The sequence below is a fragment of the Gracilinanus agilis genome, chromosome 1 (genome assembly GCF_016433145.1).
Source record: "Gracilinanus agilis isolate LMUSP501 chromosome 1, AgileGrace, whole genome shotgun sequence".
Lineage (NCBI taxonomy): Eukaryota > Metazoa > Chordata > Mammalia > Didelphimorphia > Didelphidae > Gracilinanus > Gracilinanus agilis.
The window spans coordinates 702786050-702800487 of NC_058130.1; the positions used below are offsets into that span (position 1 = coordinate 702786050).

The window sequence follows — 14438 nt, forward strand, 5'->3', positions numbered from 1 at the left end:
TGAAATTGAAACCCCTACCTACCAAATAATACAACTTCCTCCCAAAATTCAGTTGTCTGCTATCTCATTCACATCTCCCATTCCCTCAACCCCTTCCCCAAATAATCTATTCCCATTGTGTCTACCCTTTCCCCCCCCGCCCCCCAAGACCTCTGCGGTACCTGCTCCATAATTAATATACTTTCTTTTCATTTAAAAACTCTTCTTGTACCTTTTGGCACTCACTAAGACCTATGTCTAGATTCCCATGCATCCTTGACCATTTTGTTCAGTATTGCTCTTGCCTTCTCTCATACCCTCTGATTCACCAGTCTTGGCAGGGGATCCTGAAGACTCATTGGTATCCATTAATTTCTTTTTACTGCTATCATTCAGAAATCTCTTCTACTTTAATATTTATGACCTATGTTATTCACCCGCTCCAAATCCTAGAGGCATCTAAGCAACAAGCATTTCCCCTTTCACCCCAAATTCTGTTCCATAATACATTTTATTCTTATTTTTTATTATAAATAGCAAATATCCTTTTATTTTTTTTAAACCCTTAACTTCTGTGTATTGGCTCCTAGGTGGAAGAGTGGGAAGGGTGGGCAACGGGGGTCATGTGACTTGCCCAGGGTCACACAGCTGGAAAGTGACTAAGGCCGGATTTGAACCTAGGACCTCCCGTCTTCTAGGCCTCTCAATCCACTGAGCTACCCAGCTGCCCCCACCATAATACATTTTAAATAGATATGTGACCTGAATATTAAGATCATACTATGAAAAATTAAATGGGAAACATTTTAAACATTTCATAACTATGGGGAAAAGTTTTACTCTTAACCAAACAAGAAATAGAATTACCAAGGGAAAAGTAGATACATTAAAATGGAAAATTTTTGCATCAACAAAATTAGTGAACCTATGTAGAAGGAAAGAGGGAGATAGGAGTTAAGATATTATATCATAACTCCTATCTCCCTCTTTCCTTTCAACACCTAGAATAAGAAAATCCATGGAAATTGGAAAAATCTTTGTCAGATTTTTCAAGGATTTGGTATACAAGATATATATTTGTGTGTATGTATATATAGAGACATACACATACATATAATATAGAAGGTATATATATGTGCCTAGTAGTGGCAATTTTGGGTCAAAGGGTATAGGCAATTCAGTCCATCTATTTGATAAGATCCAAACTGCAATTTATATATATGTAAATGCACATATACATATAATTAGATACATATTTGTACACATACATACATATGTGCATCTACTGCTATCCACAAATTAGTAAGCAGTTGAATGATATAAAAAATAGTTCTTCAGGGAAATTTGGAAAACAATATGGGAGAGATTAGGTCTAGATCAACATCTCACACCCTACACCAAGATAAATTCAGAATGGGTGAACGACTTGAATATAAAGAGGGAAACTATAAACATGTTAAGTGAACACAGAATAGTATACTTGTCAGATCTCTGGGAAAGGAAAGACTTTAAAACCAAGCAAGAGTTAGAGAAAATTACAAAATGTAAATTAAATGGTTTTGATTATATTAAACTAAAAAGCTTTTGTACAAACAAAAACAATGTAGTCAAAATCAGAAGGGAAACAACAAATTGGGAAAAAATCTTTATAACAAAAAACTCGGACAGGGGTCTAATCTCAAATATACAAGGAGTTAAAGCAATTGTATAAAACATCAAGCCATTCCCCAATTGATAAATGGGCAAGAGACAGGAATAGGCAATTTTCAGGTAAAGAAATCAAAAGTATCAATAAGCACATGAGAAAGTGTTCCAAATCTCTAATAATTAGAGAAATGCAAATCAAAACAACTCTGAGGTATCACCTCACACCTAGCAGATTGGCTAAAATGAAAGAAGGGGAGAGTAATGAATGCTGGAGGGGATGTGGCAAAATTGGGACATTGATGCATTGCTGGTGGAGTTGTGAACTGATCCAGCCATTCTGGCTGGCAATTTGGAATCACGCTCAAGGGGCTATAAAAGAATGCCTGCCCTTTGATCCAGCCATACCATTGTTGGGTTTGTACCCCAAAGAGATCATAGATAAACAGACTTGTACGAAAATATTTATAGCTGCGCTTTTTGTGGTGGCAACAAATTGGAAAAGGAGGGTATGTCCTTCAATTGGGGAATGGCTGAACAAACTGTGGTATATGCGGGTGATGGAATACTATTGTGCTAAAAGGAATAATAAACTGGAGAAGTTCCAGGCGAACTGGAGAGACCTCCAGGAACTGATGCAGAGCGAAAGGAGCAGAGCCAGAAGAACTCTATACACAGAGACTGATATACTGTGGTAAAATTGAATGTAATGGACCTCTGTACCAGCAGCAATACAATGACCCAGGACAATTCTGAGGGATTTATGGTAAAGAAAGCTACCCACATTCAGAGGAAGGACTGCAGGAGAGGAAACATATAAGAAAAACAACTGCTTGAACGCATGGGTCGGGGTGGACATGATTGAGGGTGTGGACTCGAAACTACCATATCAATGCAACTACCAACAATTTGGAAACTGGTCTTGATCAAGGACACATGACAAAACTAGTGGAAATGCGCATCGGCCATGGGTGGGGGGGAGGTGCGGGGTGGGGGGGTTGAAGGGGAAAGGTGGAGCATGAATCATGTAACCATGTTAAAAATGAATATTAAATAAATGTTAAAAATAAATAAAAAATAGTTCTTCATAAAATTGCCAACTATTAGCAATCTTATAAAAACATGTTCTGAATGGAATGGAATAAGCATTTATTAAACTTTTGTTATGTTCAGGACACTGCTAAATGCTTCTTTAATATCATCTCAATTGATTTTCCATCTGCTTTCAATGTCCATCCTCTTCAGAAGATTAGAGGAAAGAAAAGGGTCATAATTGGAGGACAAATAATGTTCCAACTGCAAAAGAATAATAAAATAGCCTATAGACTGTAGAATTTCACTTCCATTTATTGCAAAAAAGAACATTTTTCCTCAAGAGAGGGCTTATCAGAAAAACTAGGATCTCTTCAAGGGAGCAGAGGCCACCTTTCATGGAATTAGCCTTTCTGCATTGACTAAGGGCTAAATGATCCGAGGGATGTTCTGGCACATTTGGGGTATGGAAGTTTTAATCTTTTCTCCATGTCCAAGTTCCATACCCTGCCTATTTCCAAATGTCTTGGTAACGCTTAACAATGCTTCTACATGTCACTTATGTGCTAGTGTATCTTCAACCCTGACTCATGCCTATAATTGCCTATCGACTTAGGTTTCCCACATTCTCTGAACTGGAAATTGAAGCCTAACGAAGTGTTTGATAACCTTCGGTCCTGTTTCTCTCTAGTCAAGTACAGAAATTCATTCTTATTCCAGTCTTGTTGAAAATAAAGCTACTACAAGATTCTTTCTTTCCACAAGTTCTGCAAATGTCAAGATCAAGTTCTAAAACTAGGCTTTTCAGCTTTTCCTGTATTGCCTTCAACTAGTTGCTCCCATTTCTAAGTGCATAAAAAACCCAAATGGAGCTTCATTATGTAATGTTTAGGATACATACTAGAGATGCCCCTAGTTTTCAGCCACTAAATGCTAGAACTTCAAAAACATGCAAAGTGATAAATGACTTTCCTTATCATACGATATTTGCAAACATGAATACCTTTGGATCATGAATTTAAGACAGTAATGCAAGTCTTGGAACTGCCACCGATTGGAAGGCAAAAGTTTGGAATTCAAAGACATAACTGACAAAATGCCTCTAGCTCATTAATATTGGTTTTGAATTAGAGACTCTTGTCCCCAAAAGCTAATACCTCTCTGGGTTGACTCATTTCCTATTATGAATTGGTTGCTTTCCCATAGGAATTGAGAAGGGTTGTTTACCCACTTATCTGCTGTAAAAAACTTTGAGATTTTCTAGGAAAGCAGCTAAGCTTGCCCATACCTGACTATCATCTAGCCCAGGGGTGGCAACCTTTCTGGCCGTGAGAGCCATAAACGCCACATTTTTTAAAATGTAATTTCATGAGCTGTACAGTGCTCCCAGTGTGCGCTCCTGTAACAGCGCCTGAAAAAAATTGACTTTATGGCTCCTGCAGAAAGAGCCTAATTGGCTCGAGAGCCATACGTTGCCGACCCCTGAGCTAGCCAAATCTTTTGCCCAACATAAGTCTAAAGGCTCTTCAACTTGTTCCCTACCTTCTTAGAAGTATTAGATTCAAGTGGCAAATTAAAGCTAAGATTAAGGTGATATGACATTGGAGAATTGCTTGCCAATTCAGATACATGGCTCTCAGAAAATGGGTTTCTCCATAGTGAATGGATTAAAATTGTCAGATGCTTGACAAAGAAACTGGATAACAGTTTCAAAACAAGACGTTAGTGAATTGTATTATTTGAGGATGTTGAGATTTGGGTCCAGCTTCTTTGGGCTGTCCTCTACCCTCCAGCTGATTTGACTTCTATTAGGATCTATAGAATATCCCTTTATCTTTCCTGACTGCTCCTTTTCAGTTCATTATGATTTTTGCTGAATAACTCTTGAAGTATAACTTCTAGAAACAAACCTGAGCAGTAGATGATAAAGTAAATATCCTGAAGATTTCCCTAACAAGTGCAGAACTTTAGTTTCATCATTGCCAAGACTTCTGGCTAATTGAATCTTGAAAGGATTTTCTAAGGATATTTCTAGGGACTAAGGTCAGTGATTATGCAAGTCATTGGATAAGAAACTTATTCCTCCAAATTCTTTTGCTCATGGTTTACTATTAGTTTCACATCTGGGATTTTAGCCTTTTTAGAAGAAAGGGGTAAGTGAATCAGAGAAATTGGTCTTTACTCAAGAGAATATTTCAGTTTCAAGGATTGATCAGGTTGTTTCTTTGTCTCTTTGTAAAGTCTTATTTTAACTTGACCTTTGATGTGACTAAGAGAGACTCTAGCTCTGATTCTGATCTTATCTCCCTTTCTTTGGAAATGATATCTAACCATATTTTCCTTCATGTCCTACTTTGGTCCCCAATATTAACCCTCGATTTGTTTTTCCCAGAACCTAGGAGGGATTAACATCTTTTCTTTCCATTTCTTATTTAGGTAAAAGGAAATTTAATGCCTATTGAGCACATAAGAGTGACTGAAGGACTGCTGAATATTGAATACTGACCTTAAAGATGTTTGAGACACAAAGGTAAAAGATAATGACATTTGGCACGCAGCTAAGATCATGACCCCCCCCCCAAAAAAAAGAGACTATTGCAACACTGTAGGCTTCATCCTTCATAGTAAATCTTAAAGTTGGATCACAAAACTTTTAGGAACCATTAAGCTTGAGGTAATCATTGGAAGATTAGGATACTGAATATACATATATTCACATATACATATATAAAATATATATAAAGGTTCTTTTGTTTACGGTAAGTGCATTTACATTGTCTAATACTACTTGGGAAAGACATTCAACACCAGTTGATCTCTAGAGTCTTTCTACAGCTCTTATATTTAACAGGGCTTTTACATCTGTGTAGGCATCACATTTTAAGAGGTTTTGCCAATAAAGAGCAAATCTCAACATCCTCTTTAGCTTAAGGGATGGCAGACAAGTTATTGTATTGAGGAAATTATACAAAATGTTCAAAGCCAGTTGATCTCTCTCATAGAACCAATGCTATAACAGTAGTGACACCATCTACCAGGATCTACCATCTATCCCCTACCATCTACCAGGATCAGGCCAAGCCAAGCTATATCTATTCTATAAAGAAAATTCATTATTGATATCCAAGGGTTTGGGTGTGTTATATAGATGGGAGATAGGGCATTTTCTCCCTTGAGGGTATGCTAGCATCCAAAGAAAGTTTTAGCTTCAGGACAACTTTCATGCTACTCTTCTTAGGACCTTACTGTTCAGTTGAGAGGTCAACACCAGCTTTATCAGGAAAGTGAGGGTGAAGCATAGACTTTTTAAGGGACTTGCCAAAGACTTATCTGCCAAAACAGGTGAGCACCATAGTATTTGGTGGGGGGTTGGGAACTCATTTTCCCCAAAGCAAATGATGAAACTCCATTTAACTTAAGAATCAGATCTTTTGTTCAATTTAAGGGTGTTAGAATATCATCTGTTTTAAGAAATACCACCTTTTTGCTGAAGCGACACATTCACCTATTGATATGATATAATCATCTGTCAAGCTTCGATTAGGAATCACGCACTTGCCTTTTAACTTGTGGTGGCTAGACACCAAGATTTACAAAGACGTGCATTATGTCACATCCCCCTCTGCTCTGCACCGACTTGACTCCATATACCTTCTATACTTTGGGGTAATGCTTCTGACAATTCAAATAAGAAAATCAAATGAATAACCCTACCAAACCTCCTGGGTTTCTAAGAGCTTCCTAAACAGAGCTTGAAAGACATTTTATGCTTTTAGCCTTTTAGGCAAGCTTCTTCACATTTAGACTTGCTGCAGAATGTTTTCATTGGTTTTTCTCACTATTTGTCAGCCATGCAACTAGGATAGGGATTGTGCCTTTGGGGAAAAGGGCCAAGAGTTACAGTGGAGGAGGTCAATTTTAAGATAGAATGACATTAAGATATAGAATCCTTTTTTTCTTTGCCTTCATACAATGTAGATTCTTCCCTCAGTGAAGAGTTTCAAACAGTAGCTATTTTATCTTGACTGTCTGATAGGAAAAGATTGTATACAAAGTTAAATCAAGCATACTTTAATGGAAATGTTAGTTTTATGATCAAACCAGCTTTCCCAAGTTTCAATTTGTCAATGTATTTCCACCACGGATACCAGAAATCCGTTATCAGCTTGCTGGAATGGTCTCATTTGGTAAGAGTGGGAAACCTTGTATTATGATTTCCAAACAAGAGGGAAGAGATTCATGAGGTGCACTGAAAAGCTTCTTCATTTTACATTCCTCATGGTGTCTTCAAAGGGGGCGGCTACTTTTTATCCATCTGTCAACAGATACATTCCACCAACCAGGGTCCCCGAATGCTTTAACTTCTCTTGTAGTTGGAGTTATACATGTTGATATTTTCAAGGTTAAGAGGCCAAGTTAACTATGGAGAGTGAAGAGGTAGAGTTCCCCAACTAGGAGAGGAGGTGGCTTTATTTCCTCAAAGACAGACCTTTCCAAGTTTTACTTTTTCACTCCAATTGCTCAGAAACAAGAGACAGCAATCAGGGATAGAGATGTTGCTTTGACTTGCAACACTAGGAAACTAGAAATACAATCCTGTCTTCTAGGAACTTTATCATTCTAAAATGAACTCATGTACAGTATCACATTTAGCTAGGTTTATATAGACATCTCTAACACATTGTAAGTTATTATTGAAGCACAAACTAATCCTGGGTTAAAGCCTAGTCTCTTTGGCTAGAAATCGAGTCAACTTAATGCCCTGAAAGAGACTGATTTTATTGCTAATATCAGAGTACTAAGAATTATAAAAACTCTTAGTAATGGTCCTGGTGGACTGGCAGGCAGTAGAAGTCTCCCTGAACATTCAGGGAAGATATCCCCAGAGTGAACTAGGAATCCCATGTTTGTCAAGACACAAACCAGCACGGTTTGCTTTCATTGACTGCCTAAGTTCTGTTCTGCTCTTTGGGAAGATTGTGGGAGGTAGGGGCAAGCCTAAGACGTCAGATTAAAGTTAGCATATTTGGCTTTTTCTATTATCCTTCCCCTTTACCAATTTCTGTTTAAGCTAAAACATAGTGACTTTTCCCCATGCCTAATTTTGCTAGCCATCTTGTTGGTGGGTGGAGAAGTCCTTAGCCATGTGCTGCTCCTACATGATCTGCACTTGACAGCAGTCTATTTTACAGAAGTTAGATGGGATAGTGGGGTGGAAAGAAATAGTCCTTGCTGGTTAGAAATTTGCCAAATAAATAATTCTATACTAGAGAAGTTAATGGTAGAGTTGCAAATATACCTCCCTCTGCACTTGGAAATGTTAGTTTTGCCCTGGGAGAATGATTCACATCCCTAAAGTGAAGAAGTTTCTTGGATGTCCATCAAAAACTCTAGTCCTCATTATCTGGATTTGTGTCTAGACCAGTGATTCCCAAAGTGGGTGCTGTAGTGATCCAGGGTAGTGGTGATAGCCATACTTTTTTTGTAGTAAGTTCTATTTTGAGTTCAATAAATAGTTTCATAATTTCCAGGGCCCTAAGTAACATTTTTTCTGGAAAGGGGGCAGGAGGCCAAAAAAGTTTGGGAACCACTGGTCTAGACCCTCCTCTGCTTCTTGGATATGATATTCTCCCTTGGAATTCCAGTTCTGGTTCTGGATATGTTAGATACTCTTTAAGGAGCTGGCAAAAGAAGGATGGCATTAAAAGTACATAGACTTTAAGGAGATTGATAGATTTTTAAATAGGATTTTTCTTCAGTACCTGAACCTGGAGAACTCAGTCACCACAAGGGAACAATGGGATCATTTATCATGGACTTAGAAATAAATGCTAAATCCTACTAAGCATACTGTGGGATATATTTCAGCAAGCTGAAAATGTCCTTATTCTTTAAGATTGGGATCCTCTACACTATGATGAGATCAACAAACTGCTTATGGAAAGACTACTCATTTCTTGTGTTCATGTCCAAGGAAGCCTACTTATGTTCTCTATCTTGCTCTCCACTCAGACTCCATTTCTGAGAGTTAAGCTGAGGTTAGTCTTTGGTAAACCTTCATCTCGTGATCTTATATTTGACCCCAAGAAATTACTGCAGATAGAAAAAAAGAGCTTGAAAAGTCATCCTTGCTAGGTTGACATGAGTGCCAGAGTCTACTGAAGCAGAGTTTCTCCTAATGGTTCTTCAGACAAGTCATTAGTGCATTTTTAATGCTTCTCAATTGCAAAAATGTGGCCATAAACTATGTAAACAGCAAATGGCTACACCAGATTGCCAGATTGTTTAATCTGGTTTGATGCTGGTCATTTCCATAGATTATACAGATCCAATCCACTGTTTCATGCCTAAGAGCTAGATTCCAAGAATATTTCTGGGTAATATTTTCAAGACTGACTAAAGAATACATGATTGGAAGTTTCTGTTGTCCATTTGGGAGGTGCCAATCAGAAGTCTTACAAATGTTTGTGATTTTCTCTTGTTCCAAAGTAACCTAGGAGAATTAGAGTTGAGGACACCAATTAGTCTCAGGAGGGAGGTAATGCTTCCCCTACTGCGACCATGGCTGCTACACCTCAGGAAAAGAAGTTGCCCAATTGCTGACAAGATCTTTAGAAGATAGCTAATGTAGACCCCCCATCTTAGAGTTGAAGGTCTCAGTTTTTGGAGGATATTAACCATTTCTTAATTTTGTACATGGAATTTCCCCCTTATACTTGTTATTATGCCTCAGTTAACTGCTTAGTCAAACAGTTCCAGTCAAGTGTCTGGGAAAAGGAGTCTCTTTAATCAAATAAGTCTATAGCATTCACCCCGATTAGATATACTACTAATAGTTTGGGAAAATCAAATTATGTCTGCACAAGTGGATGACGCAAAGCACGCAGTTCCTTTCCCATTAGAGTTGGATAAATAAGAGACTGAATTCAAGTGTATGATATCACTTCCTTATTCTAAAGAAAGTACCCCAGAGAATTGCAGTGAACTATCTTCCCTGTACCCACCCTCTACTCTGGGCATGAAAGGAATTACCTTAGCAAGAAGAGGAAACTGGAATCACACCGTGTGTCTCAGTGTGAGTGGAGACTCTAGCCTGTGATAACGGGCATTCTCATGTCTGGGATGTGACTGACAAGCCCAAGTTTGCGAATCCGAGCATACCTAGGGCCTATCTCTGGTGGTCTTTCAGGGAACCTACATTGAGAAAAGTCTTGGTTAATCTGACAGGCCCATGTGCTTTGGTGAAACTGGCCATTCCATTTACAGAGATGTATCTGGACCACGCAGATGTCAGCTGAGAACAAAGATGCTTTCGCCTCTCCTCAGGACTTGTTTGACCCCTCAGTCTACTTGGACATAATTGGGGTGCCCAGAGAAGCTCCAGATAAATTCAAAGTTAGAAATCAAGTAGTTGCTGGTGTGGAATTTCTTTTCTAGTGGGTAGCAATAAACAAAACTGAGTTCTATTCATTATACTTACTATAACCAACAAAGGTTTATAAATTATATCCAGGATGCAATGGTAGATTTATCCCAACAACTAGATGCAAGTCGTCAAATGACTTGGGAAGATAGAACGGCCCTGGACATGATTTCAGCCAAAGAAGGAGGAGTTTGTGTTATGATAGGAGGCAGTTGTACTTATATCCCTAATTACACATCCCTGAATGGATCTGTCATGAGGATGCTCCAAGGATTAAGTACTCTAAGGAGTTGAAAAAGAATTCAGAGGTGAATATGACCCCTTGGGTTAATTGGTGGGACTCAATGTTCCTTGGACAATTGAGCAAAAATTGTACCAGTGATATTTGTAATTGCATGTCTCATTTTGATTATTCCTTGTTTAATTCCATGTTCTATAACTCTCATTCAGAGGACAGTGGAGGACAAGCATGTCATGATTCATAAGTCCCAGGTCCAACAGGGAGACTCAAGAATGATGATTTTGAGGAAACAGTCTCTAGTGCTGAGATAGAAAATGAGGTAGAATCAGAAGCTGAATACATGTTCCAACTCTGGGATATGGAATCAGCCAAGGAATGAGAACAACAACTTTGAAAATTAAAATAGGAGGAATCTGGTGTTATTCTCAAAGTAATAGCTAGAAATATTAATCTCCAAAGTCAATACCTCTAGAACCCCATAATTAGTAAAGCCAGTCTTTCCTTTCTTGGCCTTCATCCCTTTTTTCCCCTTCCTCCATTCAATCTGTATTCCAAGGTGCCTGAGAGGCCAGGTGATAAGGGCTCAATCTACTCCTGCTCTGTGCCTGTCTGCCCTGGCTGACAGCCTTCCATGTCTCCTTCCCTTCACCTTTTCCCAAATCCAGCCTGTTCCAAAAGCAAGGCATCTTTACCCCTAACAAAATATAACAGTTCCTCTGGGAGGATTCACAGCTTGGGTAGTCCTTCCCCAATCCAGGCACCAAGCACTTTTTGGTTTGTATACTTCGTAAAGACACAGATCCCAACTTTTTAACCATCATTTGAATCAAGAACTATATTTTCCTAGAAGTGGGGGGTTCTGTTTGGGGGCATTTCTCTTGAGCAGTTACCTTGAATGTCCCCACTCCTGAGCTCCTTTGATAGAACCATATATGTCTTGCATTCTTAATGGCCTCTCAAGTTTACTATTTGGGCAATTCTGGGTCACCTCTGGGAATTGAGGAACCCAGATTCTTCTATCCTGAACAGCAAGATTCTAGAATTTAGAGCCTACTTGGTCTAATTTAAGGGATTAGCTCATTCCCCAAAAGTATCTCCCATACCTGGCCTCAGAGACCTCTCTAAGCACAAATCCCAGTCCAATTGCACATGAGATATTCCCCATTCAGGGGCTTGTTTAGAGGATACCCATAGCTCACTGCCAAAACCTTTGGGTGGAGGGAGAGACAGCAGTCTTCTCCCAGCATGCTTGAATCCATGGGTCTGCCTGCCTTCTGGGCCAATGCTCCATAATGTCTATGGAAGCTATTTTCTCTTACTCAACTTGCCCCCATTTAGTCTGACAACCATAAAAATGGTTTATCACTGTATACCAAACTCATCTGGCCTCCCAAACTTCTATATTTTTCTACAAAATAGGCCTGGCATTTGTCAGTTGCCCAAGACTTGAACCTTGGCATTCTGGAACAGAAGGAAGCCAAGAGAAGACTACATTTAATTTGGTCTCTATTTCTAAGACAAACAATGTATTTGGGCCTTAGAATTTGGCTTTTTCTTCTGACACTCAGATCAAGGGAGTCCAGAGAGAATATGAAGGAGAGTTTAAGCAGTCCTGGGGACTGTTTGTTTCTATTTCACTATTTACAATCTTTGAAGAATGGCCAAGATGTAACCAATACAGTACTTCTCAGCTGTCCCACCTGCTAAGTCCTACCTCATCAAGGAGGGCAAGCAGGACACGGCTGAGAAAAAGAATATCTAAAAAGGATGAGCTGGAGGTTTGAGTAAGAATGCTCACAGAACAATAAACTCTGTGACCTATTCAGGAGGGGAACAGGTGAAGACCTGAATGAAAATCAGTCCTAGAGGAAGTAAAGAAGCATAGAAGAATCTGTGCCTGTGGAATGATCCCAAACAGAGCAGCCTTAACCAGCTTAAGTAAGTTCCAGGCTAACTATCCCCATCAAGTGTGGCCAGTCAGAAAGGATAAAGGATCTCGGGGTAAACAGTGAACAGCCTCAAACCCCACACCTAAAAGGTTGGGGAATAGGAAGTAATGGTAGCCTCTTAGATTGAAAAAGTAGTTACTGAGGAGAAAATCTGTAGGATCTCTAATAGGAGTCAGTTATTGTCTGCTTTCCTACATGCAAAAAGGTGAAGATCTAAATGAAAGCCAGTCCTAGGAGAAGGAAAGAAGCACAAAATCTCTGCCTGAAATCATCCTAAACAGAGGATCCTAATCAGCTTGTCTATTTCTAGGCTAACCGCCCCTCTCGAGGAGCACTGATGCCCAGGGGGGAAAGGATATCATTTTAATGTCCTGATACAGAGTCTTCAGGAAGGATAAACATTTTTCAAGGTACAGTGAACAACCTGAATAAAGGCAATGCTAAGGAAGCATCAGAAATGGCTTAAAGTAAGAGCAAGTTAAGAACAGGAAAGATGTAATTTTGGTAGTCAAGATAAAAGAGGAAGGAAGGAGCCCTTGGAAGCTGATCCAAAAAAACTTATGAAAAACGCCCCAAAATGAATTCTGGAGCAACAGTCAACCAATGTGGTGAAAAGTGAGAGAATGTGGCGAAACAGTTTTCTTCACATAAGACAGGACAGAGGGTTGACTCTAAAGATTCATCTCACTGGGAAAGAGGGGAGAAGGAGCTTTTGAATTGTCAGGTGGGGCACAGATTTCATCAAAATGGAAAATGTGCAGAGCAAACCACTCACACGTGAGCAGCAGGAGGCCCTCCAGAAGGCCGAGAAGGAGGCTATGGAGCTGACCATCAAGAGTGTGTTTGAGGCATTAGGCAAAATAAAGACATGTTCTTTGGCTGAGGATCCAAACACAGGCAAACAAACTAGGGCTTGATCAAATAAGAACTGGCCCAATCATCTGAGGACACTGTCTCATCCATGAATCTCTTTAACCTGGGAGGCAATGCCTTCCGGTAGACAAGAAGTCCCACCACCTATGCCCCTGCTTACACCTGCCACTCCTAGGGGGTCTCCCACCTGCAGCTGCTGCTGCCACAGCCAAGATCCCTGCCTAGGAAGCAGTGTCTAGTGCAGCTCTACTAGGCACTCTGGCCACACCTGAGCTAGTGTCAACAGCATCGCCTCGGGCCCAGGCCCTAGGAGCTCCCCCATAAGCTGTCCTGGCAGCCTGGGTCCCTGGAGTCATCAGAGGTGTGACCCCTGCAAGAACCCCCATCCCTGTCACCATTCCTTCTATAGGGGTGGTGAACCCCATTCTGGCTAGCCCTCTGACACTAGGCCTCTTGAAGCCTAAGAAGAAGGAAGAGGACAAACTGTTCCCTGAATCAGAGTGCCCAGAGATGCTGAGTGAGCAGGAGCACATGAGCATTCCAGGAAGGTGTGGCCACCACACAGTCATGCAGAAGCTGCTACAGAAATAGGAGTCCACAGTGAGGTTCTATGCAACATGGTGGACCCCAAAGACATTGATGAGGATCTAGAGGGGGAAGTGACAGAAGAATATGGCAAGTTTGGGGCTGTCAACTGTGTCATCTACCAGAAGCAGGGTGAGGAAGAGGACGCTGAAATGATAGTCAAGCTCTTTGTGGAGTTCTCCATGGCCTCAGAGACACACAAGGCTATCCAGGCTTTCAATGGGCGTTGGTTTGCTGGCAGAAAGGTGGTGGCCGAGGTCTATGACCAAGAGCGCTTTGACAATAGTGACCTGTCTGTTTGGTTAAATCTATCCAGCCCTCTTGGCTAGAGATCTAACCTTCAGACCTCTTGGATGCATCTAATGGGGCTTTATAAACCTTATGAACTGTAGGTAGTGAGACCAGATCACTAATTTATTTACTCTAGTTCCCTTGACACCACACAGTTCTAAAAAATTAGTGGCCCAAGACACTATTTTGAAGTAAATTAAAAAATTGAGGAAGACTGAAGTATCAAGGAAGCCTCCAGATTCTACTTTCTAAGTCAGTGACCTAATACTTCCCATCCTTTCCAAGTGAAGTACTCTGCTGTTTGAGTTGTTAATTAAACAAACAACACCCAAGGCCAGACCCCCCCCCCACAAGAAGGATAGGGACAAAGATGTAGCATCACCCAGATGCTTTGAAACCACTTAAGTGTCCCACATTTGAC

General features: G+C 40.1%; 1 pseudogene; it reads left to right on the forward strand.

Moving 5' to 3' along the window:
- Positions 1 to 13014: 13014 nt before the first annotated feature.
- On the forward strand, positions 13015 to 14055 carry LOC123255902 (annotated as a pseudogene).
- Positions 14056 to 14438: the final 383 nt, after the last annotated feature.